We start from the raw sequence: 22,280 nt of genomic DNA on the forward strand, positions 1-22,280 counted from the left end.
AAAGGAAGATAAATCAGGGTAAGGGGATGGGCTAGAGAGTGATGGTGATGGAGACTATGTTTATAGGAAAGATGGGAAAGACCTTTCTGAGTGTGTGATTTTTGAGCAGAGACGTGAATAAGGTCAGGGATGGGGTCATGCAGATAGCTGAAGAGGCATCGTTTCAGACAGAAGAAACAGCAAGTGTCAACACAAAGGGCCTCAGGCTGGGATATATTTAATGTGTTGAGGAAGCAGCAAGATGCCAAAGGGGGCTAGAGTCAAGCAAGCAAGATGTCTAGTGACTGTGGTTGGAGTGGCAGCAGGTGAGCCCTTGCCCATCACTTCTCCAGATTTTTCTCCGAGTGAGAAGTAAATTGGAGGGTTTTGAGTAGAGAAGGATCATGTTTTGACATCCATGTTGGAAGGAAAACCCTAGTCATAATTCCTTTGTAATGCTTCTTTTTTAAAAAAATTGTGGGGCTTCCCTGGTGGCGCAGTGGTTGCGCGTCCGCCTGCCAGTGCAGGGGAACCGGGTTCGCGCCCCGGTCTGGGAGGATCGCACATGCCGCGGAGCGGCTGGGCCCGTGAGCCATGGCCGCTGAGCCTGCGCGTCCGGAGCCTGTGCTCCGCAACGGGAGAGGCCAATTGTGGTAAAATTTACCATCTTAACCACTTTAAAGTGTACAGTTTAGTAGTGTTCAGAGTATATTCACACTGCTGTTTAACCAATATCCAGAACTTTTTCATCTTGCAAAAAGGAAACTCTACCTCTGTTCAACGACGGCTCCCTGTCCCCCCAGCCCCTAGCAACCACCATTCTACTTTCTATGCTATGAATTTGACTACGTACTTCATTAAAGAGGAGGCGTATAGGGACTTCCCTGGCGGTCCAGTGGTTAGGACTCTGTACTTGCACTGCAGGGGGCCTGGGTTCGATCCCTGGTTAGGGAACTAAGATCCTGCAAGCCATGTGGCATAGCCCACCCCCCCAAAAGGAGGCATATAGTATCTGTCTTTTTGTGACTGGCTTATTTCTTTTAGCATAATGTCCTCAAGTTTCATCCAAGTCAGGATTTCATCCCTTTTTTAAGGCTGAATAATATTCTGTTGTATGGATATACCACATTTTGTTTGTCTCCTCATCAGCTGATGGACACTTGGGACCTTCTGGCTATTGTGAATAATGCTGCAATCAATATGAGTGTACAAATATCTCTTCAGTACCCTGCTTTCAATTCCTTTGGCTATAGACCCAGAAGTGGGATTGATGGATCAGATCGTAGTTCTATTTTTAATTTTTTCACAAATGCCATATTGTTTTCCATGGTGCTTACATCATTTTACATTCTCACCAATAGTGTATAATCTCTCCACAGCCTCACTAACACTTGTGATTTTCTAATTTTGTTTTGTTCTGTTTATAGTGGCTATCCTAATGGGTGTGAAGGAATATTTCATTGAGGTTTTGATTTGTATTTCCCTAATGATTAGTGATGTTGAGCATCTCTGCATGTGCTTGTTGGCCAGTTGTGTATCTTTGGAGAAACGAGCAATTCTTCTGTGACCTGCCAGAACGCTATCTAATATCAAGGCAGTTTAGAGCCCTCACTGCAGCAATTCTTCAGTAACATCTACTAAGCTCACAAATGCTTGGTGTGATCAGCCCGTGATATATTCTCTTCCGGAGCAGGCAACTTCCAAAGGAAGAACTAGAAATGCTCACATCAAAGTGTTTAACTAAAAGCAATGAAAACTAAAAGTACAATGAAATATAATATTTTTCTACTACGTTGGCAATGGGTTAAAAAAAAAAAAAGAATACCAGGTATTAAAGAGGATTCAGGGAAAGAGGCCCACTCATGTGTGGATTGTTGGAATGGAGACCGGTCTAACTTTTCTAGAGGGTAAGTTGGCTTTAAGTTGTTGCAGGAACTTCCCTGGTGGCCCAGTGGTTAAGAATCTGCCTGCCAATGCAGGGGACACAGGTTTAAGCCCTGGTCCGGGAAGATCCCAAATGCTGCAGAGAAACTAAGCCGGTGAGCCACAACTACTGAGCCCACATGCTGCAACTACTGAAGTCCATGCACCTAGAGCCCGTGCTCCGCAACATGAGAAGCCACCGCAATGAGAAGTCTGTGCTCCGCAGCAAAGAGTAGCCCCTGCTCGCCACAACTAGAGAAAGCCCACATGCAGCAACGAAGACCCAACGCAGCCAAAAATAAAACAAATAAATACATAAATAAATAAGGTGATGCAAACTTAAGTTTATCCAGAAGAAACGAGAGAGAAGTGCAAAGGTGTTCAAAATCATAGCCTTATTTAGAATACTGAAACCAGTATTAGGGGATTGATTATATAAATTATGTCCATATTAGGAAATAGTATACCATTTAAAGATAATGTTGAAGGAGACTTAAGACTTGGGGAAATGTTTATGGTATATTATTAAGTGAAAAAAGGCTTATTATTATATATGGCATAATTTTTTTGCCATTTAAAAATTTATTCACTTTTTTCCTAGGTAGCACATTTACTTGGTTCAAAAATGAAAAAGCACAAAAACATACACAAGGAAAAGTCTATTTCTTATTCCTGTCTATTCCATCATCCTACAGCCCCACCAAAACCATCACCAGCAACAGACAGGAAATCATGTTATTGGTTTCTTGTATAGCATTCTAGATGATTTCTTATGCATCTATAAGTAAATGCAAATATACATCCTTTTTCCTTTCCCCTTTTGGACAAACGGTAGCTTGCTGTATACATTGATTTACACTTTGATTTTTCATTTTAATACATAAACCTGATCCTTATTCTTTAAAAAAAATAGCTGCGTAGTATTCTATTATGTGAATGTAACATACGTTAGTTAGCCCTACCAATAGGCATTTAGGCTGTTTCTAATTTTTTGTGATTACAAATAGGGCTGCAGTGTATAACCCAGCACATGTCATTTCACACATGGTGCAACACTGTCTATAGGATAAATTCCTGTAAGTGGAACTGCTGAGTCAAATATTATGTACATTCTCAAAAGGCTTTGCAGACTGCCCTCAGAGGTTGTACCAAATGGAAATTTCACCAGCAAGGTATGAGGCAAGGCTCTGTTCTCCAACCTCACGCCATCCCCTAACAAAGGGTATCAGCAAATGTTTGGATTTTTGCCAATCTGATAGGGATTTCAGTGTAGCATTAGTTTGCATTTCTTTGTTTATGGGCAAAGTTGCGCCTCTTTTCAAATGTTTATGAACTATTTAGGTCTCTTTTTCCATGAACTGCATGTATAAATATAGTTTAAGCCCTGGTCCGGGAAGATCCCAAATGCTGCAGAGAAACTAAGCCGGTGAGCCACAACTACTGAGCCCACATGCTGCAACTACTGAAGTCCATGCACCTAGAGCCCGTGCTCCGCAACATGAGAAGCCACCGCAATGAGAAGTCTGTGCTCCGCAGCAAAGAGTAGCCCCTGCTCGCCACAACTAGAGAAAGCCCACATGCAGCAACGAAGACCCAACGCAGCCAAAAATAAAACAAATAAATACATAAATAAATAAGCTGATGCAAACTTAAGTTTATCCAGAAGAAACGAGAGAGAAGTGCAAAGGTGTTCAAAATCATAGCCTTATTTAGAATACTGAAACCAGTATTAGGGGATTGATTATATAAATTATGTCCATATTAGGAAATAGTATACCATTTAAAGATAATGTTGAAGGAGACTTAAGACTTGGGGAAATGTTTATGGTATATTATTAAGTGAAAAAAGGCTTATTATTATATATGGCATAATTTTTTTGCCATTTAAAAATTTATTCACTTTTTTCCTAGGTAGCACATTTACTTGGTTCAAAAATGAAAAAGCACAAAAACATACACAAGGAAAAGTCTATTTCTTATTCCTGTCTATTCCATCATCCTACAGCCCCACCAAAACCATCACCAGCAACAGACAGGAAATCATGTTATTGGTTTCTTGTATAGCATTCTAGATGATTTCTTATGCATCTATAAGTAAATGCAAATATACATCCTTTTTCCTTTCCCCTTTTGGACAAACGGTAGCTTGCTGTATACATTGATTTACACTTTGATTTTTCATTTTAATACATAAACCTGATCCTTATTCTTTAAAAAAAATAGCTGCGTAGTATTCTATTATGTGAATGTAACATACGTTAGTTAGCCCTACCAATAGGCATTTAGGCTGTTTCTAATTTTTTGTGATTACAAATAGGGCTGCAGTGTATAACCCAGCACATGTCATTTCACACATGGTGCAACACTGTCTATAGGATAAATTCCTGTAAGTGGAACTGCTGAGTCAAATATTATGTACATTCTCAAAAGGCTTTGCAGACTGCCCTCAGAGGTTGTACCAAATGGAAATTTCACCAGCAAGGTATGAGGCAAGGCTCTGTTCTCCAACCTCACGCCATCCCCTAACAAAGGGTATCAGCAAATGTTTGGATTTTTGCCAATCTGATAGGGATTTCAGTGTAGCATTAGTTTGCATTTCTTTGTTTATGGGCAAAGTTGCGCCTCTTTTCAAATGTTTATGAACTATTTAGGTCTCTTTTTCCATGAACTGCATGTATAAATATATCATTTTAATTAAAAATGCTCATCTGGGGAATTCCCTGGTGGTCCAATGGTTAGGACTCGGCTCTTCCACTGCTCTGACCCGGGTTCAATCCCTGGTCGGGGAATTAAGATCCTGCAAGACATGCGGTGCAGCCAAAAAAAATGCTCTATCTGTGTATTCATTTATTTATCACGTAAATGCTTCCTACACACCAACTCTCTGTTGGACATTATAGGTGCTACTGTAGGTAAAGGGGTGAACTTGGGAGACTCTGCCCCTGCTCTCCCAAAATGTGTGAGCTGGTGGAAGAGAAGGATTTTGAGCTAAACATTGAACTACTTATGGAATACTTACATACATGTACATATTTGTGCATCTGTATATGTAATTTATACATGGAAAAATACTTGGTTATACACTATGAGTTAACAGAGATGATCTTGAGTAGAAGTGATATTTTTCCTTTGTGCTTTTCTATATTTTCTGAGCTTTTTGTAATGTACATACATTATGTTTGCAGTTAGTTGATTTCTCCGTTCATTTTCTGAATTTTCAAAGTTTGTTTTGTTTTTGCAAAGAACACGTATGAGTTTTGCATTTAGGAAAAAGAACAAAGTGATATGAAAACATTATGTACAGGCACAGAAGTTTACATGTATTTTAGACAGAAAAAACACAGGAAAGAATGTTCTTTCTGTATGGTAATGAGGACACTGCAGAGAAAGATGTAGAAATCTATTTTCAGAGCTCCTAAGTGGCTGGCCAGCGTTCTAAGACTTCCCATCCCAAATTCCAGTGCAGACCTCCAGTCACCAGAAAAACTGAGGACTTGTCTCTCCTCAGCTGGGCAACCTCATCTGCATCCAACAAAACAGGAACTGGGTAGTTAACGAGTCTTGGAAATCTGGCCCCAGGGACCATGGCTGGGAATTTCCCTTTTCGGATGCCAGCTTGAGGCTTGGTGTCCAAGGGCGACCCCTGTTGGTGGAATTGAAATATGCCCATTATTTGCAAGCTGCTATTAGGATAGGCATCCCTGAGGTTTTATTTTTTTGTGGGGTCGGCTGGAAGCCTTAAAGCCAAACAGCCACTCGCTCCTTACCCCAGCTGCTTCCCAACTTTCCATGCCCCCCCTTGCCCCAGGTTTGCCTGCTGTTTGCCTGGGAAAACCAAGTCTGGGGCTTGAAGGATGAAGCCACAGTTGTGGCCAGCTTTTAAACATCACGCGGGCAGGCTGCTATAGGGGTAGGGGGCTGGCTTTGCTGGCCAGAGGGTAGAGTGACTCTTGCGGTGACTCTTGCTCCAAGTGACAGACTTGAATCCTGCCAGCCGACTGAAAACACCACACTTGGGCAGCTTATGGGAGCAGCGAGCAGGTAGGCCATTCTACTACAAGAATGTGATTGAGGGGGCCAGCAGCTCACCTGAGGAAGACAGGCTGGAGGCAAATTCACATGGAGGAAAAGGGCAGGCTTTCTGGGTGGTATCACACCATTTAAGAATATTTCCTCTCTATCTGGAGATTCTGCCCAAAACCAGAAAACCCAATGCAGCCTTTCTTGACCAGCTCCGGTGTCTGCATGTATAAGAGCAAGACTTGGCGTGAGGAAAGTATGGGTAGTAATTATGCCAGAGTCATGTTGCCAACATGCATCCAAAAAAAGAACTACTGGGCTTCCCTGGTGGCACAGTGGTTGGGAATCCGCCTGCCGACACGGGGGACGCGGGTTCGGGCCCTGGTCCGGGAGGGTCCCACATGCTGCGGAGCGGCTGGGCCCGTGCGCCACAGCTGCTGAGACCGCGTGCCACAACTACTGAGCCTGCATGCCATGATGGCTGAGGCCCGTGCGCCTGGAGCCCGTGCTCCACAGCGGGAGAGGCCACCGCGATGGGAGGCCCGCGCGCCGTGGCGAGGAGCGGCCCCCAGTCGCCGCAACTGGAGAGAGCCTGTGCGCAGCACCGAAGACCCAGCGCAGCCGTAAATAAATAAATAAATAAATAAATTTATAAAAAAACAAGAAAAGAACTACCCACATACCCCCGTCCATCACTGAGTGATGAGTGGAAGTGCTGAATGGAGCTTTGCCTGAAGAATCTGTTTTTAGACAAGCAGAGCCTGTTTGTAATTCATCAGCATTGCTCTTTTCCCTGGGGCACTGGTCTATGATAAAGAAAGCTGGACACCGAGGAATGTGCTGGGCATTTCTGTGCTTTGAGAAAACATGACTAAGCACTTCTCAGAGCCCATCAGCAGACAAGAATCCTTCTTTACTATTTCATCTCTCAGACGCCTGTGGTGCAGGCTTCTTTCCAGAGACCTCATTCCCTGTAGGCCCAAATCTACTCTCTCCTGATGGGAGAGAGAAGAATCCCACCTATCCCTCTCATTGCTCTAAGCAAGGCTAATTCAAGGCTGACCCTTCTCCACCTGTACCAAATACTCAGCATCCTCCAAATGCTTGTGGGTCCTGGAATCTGGGGGGTCCTCTTAAGAAAGAAATCAGGAATTAGGGTATGGCATGGGGCACTTGGGTGGGTTCCTTCTCAATTTGCTGGAAAGGAAAGGCTGGGGAGTGAAACCTACCATAGGACCCAGCTCATTACCTCCCGAGAAGTCAAGAAAGTCAAGAAAGAGAATCCCGATAAGAGACCTAGTGACGGTCAAGATCAGCTTTCTGAGAAAGGCCTGGAGAGAGAATGCATTGCTTCCCTAGCTTAGCCAGGTAATCAAGGCTTCTGTCCCAGTGCAGAGAACATGGACACAGACTCCAGCAGCTTCTGTCTGACTATGGCCCCAAAGCCCAGACATAGATTCACAAAGCGGTGTGTGCTGCCTAGAATGAGGACTGTCCCTGCCGGGTCGGTTCTCACATGGCACTGGCTGGAAGGGAGAAAGGAATATATCTCCTAGGAGGACTCCAGTTAAACAGGTGAGGAACTGAGTTGTAAGCTCCAAAAAAATGGGAGGGAATACAACAAACCGAGAAGGAGAGTAGAGGGCTCCAAATCACAAAGTGAGTTAGTGGCGGAGTTGAGAGGAGACTCCACGTGCCCCAGGGACCTGCTATGGGCTCTTTCCACTAGTATTGTTTCCCCGGGCAGGGGAATATCTAGAGCAGTCATGCCTTCTTGCTCTGACCCTTGAGGTCCTCAGTCTGTCCAGTTAGAGAGGTACAGAGCTCTCGCCCACATACGGGAAGGATTCTAACATACTGAAGACCTGCTGTGTGCTAGGTACCTGTACTATTGTGACCTCACTTAAATCCTACCAGTCAGTAAGGAAGCATCAGAGAACGCATTTTCCTGATGAGGAAACTGATGCCCAGGGAGGTTAAGATCCATGTGGGCAGTCACATACCTGGCGTGTCTGACTCTGGTTTCAACCCAAGGCCCCACGCCTTTTCCTCTCGGAGGGAATGCTAGGTCCTAGACCAGGATCTCTTTCTAAGGCCACTGTCTCCTTACCAAATGCAAGCTCGTGTACCCCACGCACAGTGAGGCCAAACAAACCGAAATGTGGGAATTTGGAGCAGAGAAGGGTTTACTGCAGGGCTATGTAAAGGAGACAGGTGGCTTGTGCCCCCCCCAAACCCAGAACTCCCCAAAGGGTTTCAGCAAAGCATTTTAAAAGGCAAGGTGAGGGAGGGGCGTGGTTGGTTATTGCAAACTTCTTGGTGTAGGAATCCTTTGTTCCTGCAGCTGTCCACCTAGGTCAGGTCACGATGTTCCTGTAAATCTCCAACAAGACAACTGTTATTCTCTGTTCTGCAACTTTCTATCTCTTTATGCATGAAAAAGGGTCATACTCTTAAAGGTCAGAGGTTCATCACGGGCTATCCTGTATATTTCAGGCTACCGGCAACAATGTTAACTCGAAGCAAAAGCAATACAATACACAGGTTAAAGTAAAAGAAACAGATCTAATATTGGGTCAGATTTGTCCTTCCCTATTACACCCTAAGCTAAAAAATGATTCTGAGGCTTAATAACCTTGAACCTTATCTCCCCGCGATTCTGCTCCAGACGCGGGACTTTCTCCTCCATAGCCTCTCCTACCCCTGGACGCGAGTGGGGTTTTAACCCTGCGCACCGGCGACCCCAAGCCCTCTGAGTTCGGAGAACAGGCTCTGGGCGGCCCGCTGCGGCTGCTCCATCCGAGTCCTGGGCTCCAGCGCCCTCACCCGGCTGCTGCCGCTGGACTCCGCGCGCCCGGGTTCCGCAGGCTCGGGTCTGCGTCTCCCAGAGCGGCCGCCAGAGCCCGCCCGGGTCCGGCCGGGGCGCGGGGCCCCCGCCCCACTTAGGCAGGGGGGGAGCTTCAGCGGGGGGCGGGTCGGTGGCGCGCGGGCGTCAGGGGCCCCGGGGAGGAGTCAGCCCGGCGCGGCCGGCTGAAGCGGCAGCTCGCTATAAAAGCCGCCGCTCTGGCCGGCGGCCGGGGAGCGCGGTCGAGCGCAGCGCGTTGCAACCCGGCTGAGCCTGGCGAGAGCAAGCGGCGCGGCGGGCGTCGGCGGCGGGGCGCTCGGGGCCGGAGGAGCTGAGCGCGGTCAGGGGCTGAACCCCGCTTTCCCAGACGAACTACCACTCCGCTTGCCCACGTCCCGGGAGATCGCAGGGCCCGTCAGTGTGCCACCGACCTCTCCGGCCGCTGCGCTTCTGGCCCGCGAGGCGTGCCACTGTCTTGGCTACCGACCGGGAGGTAAGAGGGCCGGGCTCGGCGCGCCAGGGCTGCGCGTACTGCCCAGCCTCAGAGGGGAGGGCAGACTGGGGGTTCGGCGCCTCCACCAGTGATAGGGAAAACGTTACCCGTCATTGGCTTCTGTTTGTCCACTCAGTGCTGTGCGGTCCGCCTCTGTCTGTCTGTCCACGTGTCTGTTGAGGGGCACACGTCCTTGTCTCTGTCCGCTGTGGGATTTCTCTGAGATCGTGTGAGCCTTTGCAAGCAGCAGGTGTCAGGGGCTCCAGTGTCCCCGGAGCGCATCCAGCCGGGGGCAGATACCGGTTTTCCTTAGAGTTTCCCCGTTCTGAATGTCTCGGGGGGCCTTGCGCCCCAAACAGTGTCTTGCCGAGGAGGGACTGCTCCGAGGGTCAGGTCGCGGAGTCCAGCCCACAAGGAGCCAGCTCACACTGTGCATGAGCGGGCATGCATCTGGCAACAGGTCTGCGCCCTGCTGCTCGGCCTTCAGCACGGTCTTCCTTCTGGTTTTCCCCTCCGCTCCCCGCTGGCCTATACGGTCGCGCACTCCCCTACGGCGCTAGGCACCCAGCATCGCTCCGGCACGCGACGGGTGGAGGCGATTGAATGTTAGATGACACGAGGGCCCCTACTGCTGTTTAGGCTGAGATCCCCAACCTGCCATCGCTGCAAGAGGGTTCGGCGGTCCCTGGCAAGGGTCGTCAGCTCCAAGAAAGGTCATATTAGGTTGGGAAGAAAGTCAGGGACCTGGTGGAGCGCAGGCCAGGGCCGTGGCCAGGTCTCCAGCTCGCCGCTCTGGGAACCAGCGCCAGAGACATATTCTGGAATGGCCCCGGCCGGACGCATGTGCTCTTGAGAAAGGAGCTCAGGGCGCCGAGGTCCTCCGCCGCAGACTCGCTGTCCGCGTTCTCAGAGACGGCCGCCGCTCCCCAGGGGTCCAACACTACTGCCGTCCCCGGCGCGCCGCCAGGAGCCGGGTTTGAGGTCCTGAGTCCTGCTTCATGCAGCCCAAGCTGCCCACAGGTGAGAACTCCCTTTTTAAACTAACCTTTTGATGTGTGAGCCAGTGCCTGGCTGCAGCCTGGGAGCGAGTCTCTCTCTCCATTCCGGCGGTCTGGAGCGTTATCCCGGGCGCGCCCGGGGGCGCGAGCCGGCGGCTCTGCGTGCCCAGGCGTGGAGCCACCATGGACAGCTCCCAGCCGCTTCCTCCACTCCCGGTCTGTGGCCCTGGGTCTCCCGGGGAAGTGGTGCGGCTTTCCTCCCAGACTCAGAGTAGGGGCACAGGGCAGGAGGAGAGGGACCACTAGTCTGCGGGAGCCCTCGGTGTCCGGTCCCAAGGCGACGTGAGCCACTCAAAAGGAAGATAAAGGGAGCCTGCGTGGTTTGTGGCCGGCTGCTAGATCAGCCTGCAGCTGAGCTCTGTACAGGACCTCCGGGATGCTGCCGCTGGTGGGCTTCTCTGGCTTTTCAGGGTGTTACGACTGTGCGACGCCTGCCTGAGCGTTTGACTGAGGCAGTGACATAATGCCAGACCTAATTAGGGACCTCCCTCAAACTGTTTTCTGCGCATGATATAGGGTCATGTTCCGTTTCATTAAATTATTTAGTAAATATGGTACTGGGAGGCGATATTAGTTTCACAGTTACAGTGACAGATGGAGAAGAATCAGACAGAACACGTACATAGAGAATGAGTTTGGATGCATTTGCAAAAGCAACTATGCTGTTTTCCGATCCTCATCATTTCCTCCCAGGTCCATAACACTTATAACGAAGCTTCCATTGGTTCCTCTTTAGCCCAGTAGAGGGTTTTTCAAGTTGGTTGCTTAGAAACAGGGTGGAGAGAACCTGTAGGGGTTAATCTGAGTAAATTAAACATCTCCCTTCTCTGATAAGAAATGACGTTGGCTGGGGCTCTTCTTTTTGTCATTTTCACCTATACAGAAGATGTATCTTCCTTCATTTTAAAATTGCAGGAAATCCAGAAGATCTGCTTCTGTTTGTGACTGGCGAAGGCCCATGGAGAGTAAAAACAATTAAACATCTTTATTTATTTTTGGAGCAGCATGTGTGACTTTTCAAAAGTCACTTCAGTTCTGTGTCTGTTTCCCCATCTGTAAACTGGGGACAACACAATCTACCTTGCAGAGTTGCTGGTGAGAATTAAGTAGCACAGTGTAAAGCACTTGTACTCGTGCTGAGCACAGAGAAATCTCTTAAAGTGGTAGCGATTATAGGTATATTTTAAAGACGGTTGTACACTGCTTTTGACTTATGTTTACGAGCCCTCTATCCTCTTTCCTAACAACCTAGTAATTGTTTGATAGGCACTCCAGCTCCACTTTATATTCATGTTCGAGAACTTGTTGATGGAATTGATGAAAGTGCTGAAGTTGATCACAATGTGGAAACAAACAAAACAAAACAAAACAAACAAAGCTTGTTCACCAAAGAGAACTGGAAGAATTTTTGCATGAAACAAATCAGTTGCCTGTTTTTCCCACCTGTGCCACTTGGAGAAAAGATAAAGTAAGTAATTTTCAAAATCTTATCACAGCCCTCTGGTTGAAATGATCAATTCTTTCTGATTCTTCTCTCAAAAGAATGCAGGATCTTCCGAGGGGTCTCTTTGTCCTCTTGAAGGTGAAGTTCCCTTGGGTATTGATGGAGATTGGCCTCCACAGCCCCATTTCTGGATTCCTGCAGGATGAAGTGAGGGGTTGCTGCACTAGGGCAGCACCTGGTCTAGGAAACCCCCGAGTGGTCGTTACCAGGCAGGAAGCTCATTCCCCTGTGCTTGAGCCTTGCTTGGCTGTGAGACCCTGACCAAGACATGCACTCACTCTGCCTGGTGCATTTCCACTTATTTGCTCTCAGATAGATTTGAAAATTTCCTCCAGCTCCACCTTCGGGGGTCTGTCTGGTAGAAATCCCTAATATGTGACACACCACAGAAGTTTGGATAATGGAGTTGTAGTGGGTCCAATCTTACAGTTAGATTTTTTTTTTTTCCCACAAAATGTATGTGTGTATGTGTGCGTGTCTGTGTGTGTGTGTTTCTGCCAGTTTCACATTCTGGGGCTCTTACATTTTCCATATTTTTTTTCCTTAGTAGATCAGAAGTCATCTTAGCTGCCTCCATCTGAAAGGAGTGGAACTGAAGGATGCAGTCCACGGATGCTGGGAATCTTTCTGTGACTTTTGTCTACCCGGTAATGTGAATGGAGCAGGACGTGGGCCCTGGCTGACGTTTAAGTCCTGGTTCTCGTCTCTGGACTCCCATGCAGTTCCGGTTTCCAGCACACAAGACTTTTCTGGTAGGAAAACTATTGAACTACAGAACACTTTTGGAGTATCGGGGCCAAAGGGGAGGGACTGGCGTGAGGATCAGAAAAGGGCTCTTCACAGATCCTGTGGCATTCTGCCTGTTGCAGCAGTGTCTGTGTGGCTGGGACGGTCGGATCAAATGGCAAGGGTGGCATTCAGTGGGGAAGGCCGGCAGGGTGACAGGGGTGAATTCAGTTACTCTCAGCCTCCTCTGAAGCCCGCCGCTTAAGTGACCCCCTTTTAGTACCTTCTGTGGTATTGACAGAGGAGCACAATTTGACGGGATAAAAACCTTTTGCACTTGTAGTTATAAATCAAGAGAGAAATACAAGCATGTGTGTTGGGTTCCTAAAAGGAACAAAGTTGTGTTTATGGGTTGCATTCACAAGAGCCTATATCCGTGATCAATCTAGGCTACACCTCTCATTCCACACGACGGCAGATACCCAGATGGATCATCTCCTCCGAGTAATGCATCGGTTGTCTCCTTTTGCTTGGTTTTTATCATTACGTGGAGGCAACTCAGTTTCCTCTGAACAGGGAACAGGAAAGGATCGCGTTCTTACTCTCGTATCTGGTTAGGTTAGTAGGAGGTTAGGATGGTAATGGATTGGAGGGAGACTTCTCAGTACTGAGTTCCCTTTTATTGTTTCGCCAGCTGGGCCCTGAGCCTCCTTTCCCAAAAGCCTGGCATGTGGATATTTCGTTAAATTGGATAGGACTCTGGTGCCTGTCGTAGTGACTCTCATTATCTGCACTTCCAGGGGCCATCCTAGTCTCTCTGGTAGGTTCCCTCTCCTTCTTTTTCCTCTGTCTGCTTTGGTGCGAGGCTTCGTTCAAACCTGGCTCTTCAGAAGAGAGGCTGCACGCAGAGAAATGTCATCAAATATACATTTGCTTTCTGCTTAGTTCCCTCGGTGCCAGGAAACACACTTCCCCAGCCGGAGGGAGAGGAGCTGCTGCTCTCCCCTGCCCCTGTTATTTTCCAGGGCCCCTCTCTAGGCTCAGCTTGGTTCCAGGCATCCGAATCCATCCTTCACTTCCCACCCCCCGCAGGTGTGGGAGCCTTCGGTAGGGGAGGGTGAGTGGGGCGCACAGGCAGCCGGCCTCCCCCACTGGCGCTTACCCAGAACAGGTTTCCTCTCTCTATCTCCGGACAGTCTGGCTCCTTGCATGGGGATATTGCTGAGGCATTATCTTTGAATCTTCTGCAAGGACAGCCACATGATAGATCGAACTCGGGTTTAAAGTGCTTTGACCAGACAACTGCTTTTGAAAACCCTGTGTGTTTCTTTCCCTCAGCTGTCCATAAAAGAGCTTAGCCACGAGGCATTTTGTGTTACAGGGAAGGCACGTCTAGAAACTGGTCCTTCCGGCATGTGAAGTATCTGTGCCAGACTTTTGCCTCTCCTGTTTCTAGACATCACTGGAGGAGGGGGCAGGAGGGCTGCAGACTTTCCCAGGAAGCTGCTGCACTCTTTGGCCTTTTCTGGGGTCAGGAGTTCATGCTGTTGGCCTGAGACTTTATGGCTATAAGGCATGGACCCAGCCCATGGGACTGAGGAGAGTACAGTGGGCAGGACTATTCAGATTTTCATAGGCAAACAAATCACAGGGGCGCTTGTTAAAATGCAAGTTCTGATCGGGTAGATCTGGGGTGGAGCCTGAGCATCTGCATTTCTCACAAGCTCCCAGGTGAGGCTGCTGGTCCATGGAGCTCCCTTTGGGTCGCCAGGGCTTACATCACTGCTGACCTTCTGTGATGCTAGCTCAACTCTTTTTGGTATAATTTAAGTCCATTTCTGATGTCCGAGTACATGGGGCCCAGCTGGCCTGTGTCCTCCTAATGACCTTCTAATGACCCTTCAAATTCTTGGAGATAATTATTGTCACTCCTAAGCTGTCTTATCAGTAGACTAAATATCTTGAACCCCTTTGAGTTTCCCCTTTTCCTGGTCATAATAAATTTTCCAAAGCTCTCTGGACCGAGTTACTTTTAAGTGCAAGACCATTGTGCAAATGGCAATTTATCTTTGCCTGGCAGAGGCATTTGAATGTAATTTTGGTGGTATTAAGAGATCACTTGGGGAATTTCATCTCACTCTGGTTCCAGACACTGAGAATGCCTGTTTACATTTAAACAACTTTACTTGACTCTAAAGATCACAACTTCTTTTTTTTTTTGGAACCTGAAAATGAAACTCAAGGCGCAATTATTTTCCTCAGCTGCCCTCCCTGTAGCCTTCCTGTGGGGATGAGCTGGTGATCAGAGATGCCCCCTGCAGCCCAAGATGCAAGGGTGCAGTTGCGTTCAGTCACCCACTGCCGCATCTGGAAGCAGGGAAGAAACCGAGTACAAGGTTTTGAGCATCTTCTACGGGGCAGGCCCTGTGTTAGCCGCTGGGGAGACAGAGCTGAATAAATGGTCTCTGTCCTCCAGAGCTAACAGTCCCGTGGGGGGAGCAGACATCAATGTCAGCAGTTGCCATGCAGTGTGACCGAGGCTAGGACAGATGGGTCAGGAGGTGCAGTGGGCAGGGGGCCTGCTGGGGGAAGGCAAAGCCAGGGGACATCCCAGGACGCTTCCCTGAGAAGGGGCATGAGAAGAGGTGCGTCTAGAAGGATTAGCAGGAGTTTACAGGGATTTTTCTGGTGAAACCAATGGGGGGAGTGGAGTTCAGAAGGCATTCTACACAGAGAGGGGGCCATGGGGAAAGATCCAGAAGCATAGACAGGCTTAAACCTTTCACCTCTTGCAACCCCTCAGTTGCACAAAGCTCTGTACCTCAACTGCCCAGACCTTGGGCCACACCTGAGCAAAGAGAGAGTCCTTCCGGGCAGCTATAGGTCTCTGGGGCCTTTTGTTTCTTGGGCCAGTGGTTTAAAATGACTTTAACCATATTTTTTCCATAAAATCTTACCAAATCCTAATGTATAAACCAGAGGAAAGGTGGCTGCGGCTGGGAGTAGGGGTTTGGTTTTTGTCTTGAGGTCCCCAAGGGATTCCACGGAGCTCTATGGGTTCCAAGGAACACAGTTTGGAAACCTCTGTCCTGGAGCATTTCCTTTTGCTTTTGGCAGTCACATTAAGAGTGTTATCTCAGTCTTACCGTGGTTTGTCTTGCTATGTCTTCTTCACATTCTAGATGTCTTGCTGGTTGTTGTGTCAACAATTTTCAATGAAAAGAAACCAGAATTATCCTGTGTGACACTCTAACAAATGTGGGGTATGTGGGGTATGGGTGGGGAAGGAAACGTGGCAGGTGCTGTTTGAAAAAACTCCAGCCGTAGAGGACCACTGGAGGAGGAAAATGGAGCTGTGAGCTTCTTGCAGAAATGGGCTTTTTATTTTCAACTTTGTTACTCAATCTTTTCTTATCTTACAAGGCTTTTCAGATGCTATAAAAGCTGGCAAGAAAAAAACAGCATACTTCTAGAGTATAAGACTCAACAAATTCTACCCAGGATCTTGCATCCCTTTTCATCGATGTAGCCAAGAGTGAGTTTTGAAAAGGGACTGTAAGCCAGAAATATAAGAATGGAAAAGTTCCCCTGGCCCGGGGTGAGGCGGAAGGTTTCAGTTCGAGCTGGAGCTCCTGTGGGCATCTTACAAAGCTCTCTTAAAGGAGAAAATTGATACTCCAAATGGGACAACGCCCAAAGAAAGCCCCACCCCTCACTGATGGGTGCTCCCAGTCCTTAGAAAGGGATCTGAAGAGCTCCCTCTGTTCACAGAGCCAGCTCCAAAAACATCATCATATGACTGAGTTAAGGTGATGAAAGTAAGGCATGTTCAGTCTGGAGAGCTCCACTGGGTATGTGAGGAGCCCTGATGGAGGGAAGGGGCAAACGAGGGTTCCCTCCAGGACGGGCATCTGTAGTTGTCTGGGGCTTGTTCTGCTGCCAGACCAACGACGCATGGAACTGGGCAGTGTCAGGGAAGGCCGGAGAGCTGGTGATCAGCAGCCTCTGTATCCAGGTGGCCTCGTGTCCAGAGGTCTTGGTATCAGCCCCCATTGGCTTGGAAACTGGAACACCCGGAACTATGGACTTGACTCCCAAACCGTGGGGGTTCAGCTTCCCCTTGCTTCCTAGGGCGGGACTTAGGCTGGGACGGATGACCAAAGAGACTGGTTCCCTAGGTCCCACAGGACTGTCTGAGGGGTGGCCAGTGATGAGCCTGAGCTGTCCGCTTGGATGCAGAGGCTGCTGCCCGGCTCTCACCACACTGCATGCCCTCCTTCCCTCCACTCCCCTGAGGGGGCAGTGGTGCCTGCATGTGGGCAATGAGGACACTGATGCCCAAGGGTACAGAGCTGGTACAGGATGACATCTTGGGTGTCTGTCTAGCTCTTAGTCCAATGCCTCACTCACCCGCCTTCTTTCCAGGGCTCTTGTCCTTGCTGAGTGGTGTGGGCCGTTATTCCCAGCTTGGTCTCCTCGAGTGCCCCAAATTGCTGGGTCTCCAGAGCCTCCCAGGGGACAGCGGGCATGCCAAACTGTTCTCCTTCCTGTAAAGAACAACAACAATGAACCTCAAAAGGATTGAGCTGGGGAGCAGATATAGGCAAACTGTTAAATTTTTTTCGTTTTAAAAACAAACTGGTGGTTTATGACGAGCCTGTTTCAAAGCTGACTGTGTTACAGCCCCTGAGTAATTCACTCATATGCTAATTTTCCAAAGGCTTGGGTTCAGGAAAACCTCAAACATAGTGGCTAAGTACTTTTCCTTTCCTTTAAAAAGTGTGTTTATTTTGGGAGGAATTTAATCCATATGTTTCAGATCTATTTCCATGTTACTCAGCAAAAGGTTGTTATTTGCCCAACATTGCTAAGCCATGAGCGTGCTTGGGCCCTTTCTCTCTCTTTCCCACAGCCGTCCCCAGGCTCTACCCAATGGGTGCTCACAGCTGAGCCCCGGGCTTGTGGCTGGTCGATTCTATAGCCTTTTATGAGACACAAGCAAATGTAGGTACTAGAGGTAAAAAGAAAAACCAGTAATACATTGATTGCATTAATTTCAGTTTGTTAAATATTGCATTACAATATTAGCTATAGTGATGACTGAGTTCTCACCCTTCTCCCGACCGACCCCCTCTAGGGCTCATTCCTGTTGGGAGGTCAAAGTCCTTACCGTCAGTGCTGGCTCTGTTCTGATATTTTCTGATGCAGATATCGGTGCCAGAGACAGACAAACAAGCTTTGGAGATGCTAAAGGCACCTCCAGCTCTTAACCTACCTGTTGATCTGAACTGGGGGTGTAGAAGTCTTACGGAAAGTGGAGAAGAGACATACGTGGGCCCTCTTTAGACGTTCATGTGATCTGAAGCTGATATTTTCCCTTCTCCGTTCCTTAACTTTCTTTTTGGAGAAGGAAGGAATTGTGGCGTTCCCTTGTAGAATGTTTTGCCAGTTATGCTGGGCGGATGTGTCACTATGTGTGTGACTTCTTAAGAAGACACTGAGTTTACCAGATTTCTTAATTCAGTTCCTGGTAACAAAACAGAAAGCAGTTATGGGATTTGGGCTTCGGAACTTTCACATGCAAGGATTTCTTCTCATTTAAGTGATTTTGTAAAAATAAAAAGGCACAGCAATCTCGGTGGTGTCGATTTGGTTCACAGCTTTGAAGAAGCTGGGAGTTTCCTTTGGCCACATAACTGTGGGCTGTGCATACACTTGAGCTTTCCAGGTGGCTGAGCTGAAATCTGTTTTCAGTTTTAAAATCGTTGGGCAATGTTGTTACAAATGGTAACATATAAACATATCCCAGGATTTTCTGAGAATGACCAGGTAGTGAAGTTCATTTTTACTTTAAACATTCCCCACATACAGTTACTTTAAACAAGAAGCTATTTTTAACATGGAAAAAAGATGATGCTTCTATTGAATCTTGCTTAATAGGCATGAACTTGAGCTTCTGCTCTGCTGAGGTTGCTTGAGGACATCACCTCTCCAAGGTCAAGGGGAACAGAGAGGGGTAGAGTCGCACTTTGAATGGGGAACGTCCGCTTCACACAGGGCCCTTTGGTGGACTTTCTGGGAAACGTGGGGCAAGGCGAGGGTTTCCCCTCAGTGTGGAGCACGGGGCTGGCTCCCATCTCAGCCGCTCCCAGGATAAGACAGTCATTTCTTCATTCAGGGCTCAGAGGCAGAGACTCTTTTATGTTCTGTTCTATTCCCAAGGACTAGCACATAGTAGGTACCCAAATGTGAATTAAATGTACAAATGCATGAGTCCTGTCTCTGAGTCCCAACCCGCGTCCCCCGCGCCCCTCCGCCCCACCCCACCCCCCCAAGCATATGCTTTTCTCGGTGGAATAGAGTTGATGCTGAGTCTTGTGTATTCTGCTCTGGGAATTGAATGAATCCTGAGCCTGCCAATCACCTTCTCGGAGGTCTGTACTCTGGTGGCCCTGTGGTTATTCCCATCATGTTTATTCATATCCAGTGCTTCTTGAGCGCTTACTAAGTTCAGGCACCATGCAGAGAACTTTACATACATCACCTCAGTTTATCCTCCTGACAACTCTGAGGGAAGTCAAGGCATCGGGTTCGGAGGAGACTCTGTGAGATCCACCTGAGGTCACTTGCCTGGATGTCACGGAGTTGACACAGGTCTGTGTGAGTCCAAAAACCCATGCTCTGATTAATGACTGATGTTTCCTGATTCTTAAACTTGGAGAAAGCACGTTTAGGGGAATATCATCGTTCATAATAAAGCAGTTTGAGAATAATGGCAACCCAAACACACTTGTTGTTCACCAATTCTTTCTGGACACCTGGGATTCAGAAATGACTCCGTGGCGTCTCCCTGCCATGGAGAAGCTCCCAGTTGAGGAGATGGACAGACAGGCGTTCAGGTACCTACAGTCTGTGCTGTAAGGCAGGTGTGGACAATGTGGAAGCACTACAGATTGATGAGAAATAACTGCTGGGGAAAGAGACAAGGCATCATGGCGAACTGTTTTTTGATTGGGCCTTTTTTTTAATTAAAAACATATTTTTCTTTTATTTTTGGCCGCACCATGCAGCATGCAGGATCCTAGCTCCCCAACCAGGGATCGAACCCGCTCCCCCTGCAGTGGAAGTGCAGTCTTCACCACTGGACAGCCAGGGAAGTTCTGATGGGGCCTTGAAGGAGTGTCCAGTTTGCTGGCCGGAGAAGGGAGGGTCCGGAAGGCAGGAATAGCCTGAACTAAATTTAGAGAATCTAGAAAGCAGATATTTGGGGGAAGGTCTAGGAGTTCCCTAGAAATGAGACTGTAAAAGTGGGGGCAGGTGGTGATGGTCCTTAAAAGCTGAGTCAGGATGTTTGGCCTTTCATGTAAGTGGCTTTGACGAGGGGAGGGGTGTCATCAGTAGTTGGACATTAGACCATTGTTTCTGGTGGCAGGTGGCTTGGGTTGGGCTTGTGTTCCTCAGTCCTAAGGGTGGTCTTGGCAGAAAGTCCATTCCAGAATACCAGTTCTCACTTGAGAATGTAGCTCCTAGGGCCCAGCAAAGGCAATAAGGAAAACTGCACTGCCTACAGTGAATTATTGGTGCCCGGACAAGAGGGCAAGAGGGAGAACATTACATTGGAAATATTTCAGGGATCTCGTGGCCCGAGACCCTGCCAACGTGAGGTCTGGTCCTTCTGCAGGTAGAGCTCCAAGCCTTTGAGAAAAATGTTCTGAGACTCACGAGTCTTGGGGATTATCCCTCCAGACTGATGCTTCCCTGCTTTCTGTATCCAGTCTCACTGTGGGGTCAGAGTGTTCTAGTCTTCATCCCGTGGCCTTTGTGCTGATTTTTTTGTAAGCACCTTCATAATTCTTCACAAATTCTTGGGCAAATTCCTAACTGCTTTGTTTGACTGACCTGCAGCAGAAGTGGTGGAAAGAATGTGGGCGAAAGGGACAGAATTTTCACGGGAGGCTCACCTTGAGGAAGGAGAGAGCAGTCACTGTGAAAGATGTTAGTCCAGTTCAAATAGTCCAGCTTAAATTGGATGAAACAGATACTCTGAACGCTGTCTGGCCTGCAGAGGTGCCAGGGTGACCTTCCAGCCTTCATCTCTTTCCTGCCCTGTAGCTGCAATTAGACATTCAGGTGATTTCAGTGAACTAAACCCATCCACAGATATTCTCTTAGTGTTGCCCCTGTACCCAGGACTGTATTTCGTCCTACAGCAAATCTAAGAGGGCCCATCAAATGACCAGAGGAGAGAGAGGTCACGAGGTCTGGGGCTCTGCCCTCTGACAGAAACATATTAGTTTAGATTCAGATCATCAATATCTCCAGGATGGTTCTAATCAGATGAACGGAGAGAAATATGAAGGCAGTATTTCAGGAAAGACTCCTTTAGATTTTGCTGACTACAGAATTAACTTTTTTATATTCCTTCCTCATCATGTTTTCAAGCTCTTTAGCTTATATTTTCCTTGATTATAGGATGTTAGAGATGGTGTCATGAGCTGAAAAGGGGCATGAGCTTTGGAGCCTCACAGACCTAACTGCAAATCTGCCTCTGCCACTGATAAGCTCTGTGACCTTGGACAAGTTACTTCACCTCTTGGTGCCTTGGTTGTTTATTCACCCCCTAAAACGGGATGATTGTGTATTATTCTGAGAATAATCCATGGCAAATAATAGTGAAATAATAGATGGAAAACTTCTTAGAGTTGTGACCTGGTACATACGAGATATATAGAATGGCATTTCTCTTCCATTTGTCGACAGACTTGATTGAATTAGTAGACGTTTTAAGTGGAGAGGGCTGTAACTTCTGGGGGCATTTTCAAACGTTCAGACTTCAGTAAACTCGGGGAAGTATCCAGTCCTGCAGCCACCATCTGAATGGCCCAGGCATGCGCTCCAGAGGTCGAATGCAGAGGAAAAGATTGTGTGCCAAGTTCAGTATCTGCGGGAGCAGGGGACTGGGTCCTCCTGGCTCACCACTGCCTCTCCAGAACTGAGCTGGTGCTTAACACACATGTATGAATGAATGACATTTTAAATAAATTAAAAAAATTTTTATTGATGTATAGTTGATTTACAATGTTGTGTTAGTTTCAGGTGTACAGCAAAGTGTCAGTTATATTTATATTTCAGATTCTTTTCCATTATAGGTTATTATAAGATATTGACTATAGTTCCCTGTGGTATATAGTAGGTCCTTGTTGTTTATTTTATATATAGTAGTGTATATAGTAGTGTAGTTAATCCCAAACTCCTAATTTATCCCTCCCGCCTCTTTCCCCTTTGGTAACAATAAGTGAATGAGTGATATTTAAAATTTTTTTAATTTTTAAAAAATTTATTGAACTATAGTTGTTTACAATGTTGTGTTAATTTCTGCTGTACAGCAAAATGACGGTTACACATACACATATATTCTTTTTCATATTTTTTTCATTATGGTTTATCACAGGATGTTGAATATAGTTCCCTGTGCTATACAGTAGGACTTTGTTGTTTATCCATCGTATATATAATAGTTTGGATCTGCTAATCCCAAGCTCCCAGTACTTCCCTCCCCAACCCTCCTCCCTCTTGGCAACCACTAGTCTGTTCTCTATGTCTGAGTCTGTTTCTGTTTTGTAGATATGTTCACTTGTGTTGTATTTTAGATTCCACATATAAGTGATATATGGTATTTGTCTTTTTCTTTCTGACTTACTTTGCTTAGTATGATAATCTCTAGGTCCATTT

General features: G+C 47.3%; 1 long non-coding RNA gene and 1 other non-coding gene across 2 annotated transcripts; both read left to right on the plus strand.

The window, feature by feature from the left end:
• Positions 1-860: 860 nt before the first annotated feature.
• On the plus strand, positions 861-933 carry TRNAA-UGC (transfer RNA alanine (anticodon UGC)). The gene has a single exon. It is a non-coding gene; the product is annotated as a tRNA-Ala (tRNA).
• Positions 934-9,010: 8,077 nt separating this feature from the next.
• Positions 9,011-12,918, plus strand: LOC114487148 (uncharacterized). Its single transcript, XR_003681913.2, has 3 exons — positions 9,011-10,280; positions 11,585-11,786; positions 12,370-12,918. It is a non-coding gene; the product is annotated as an uncharacterized lncRNA (long non-coding RNA).
• The last annotated feature ends 9,362 nt before the right edge of the window (positions 12,919-22,280 follow it).

This window comes from Physeter macrocephalus, chromosome 11 (assembly GCF_002837175.3).
Source record: "Physeter macrocephalus isolate SW-GA chromosome 11, ASM283717v5, whole genome shotgun sequence".
NCBI classification, from domain to species: domain Eukaryota; kingdom Metazoa; phylum Chordata; class Mammalia; order Artiodactyla; family Physeteridae; genus Physeter; species Physeter macrocephalus.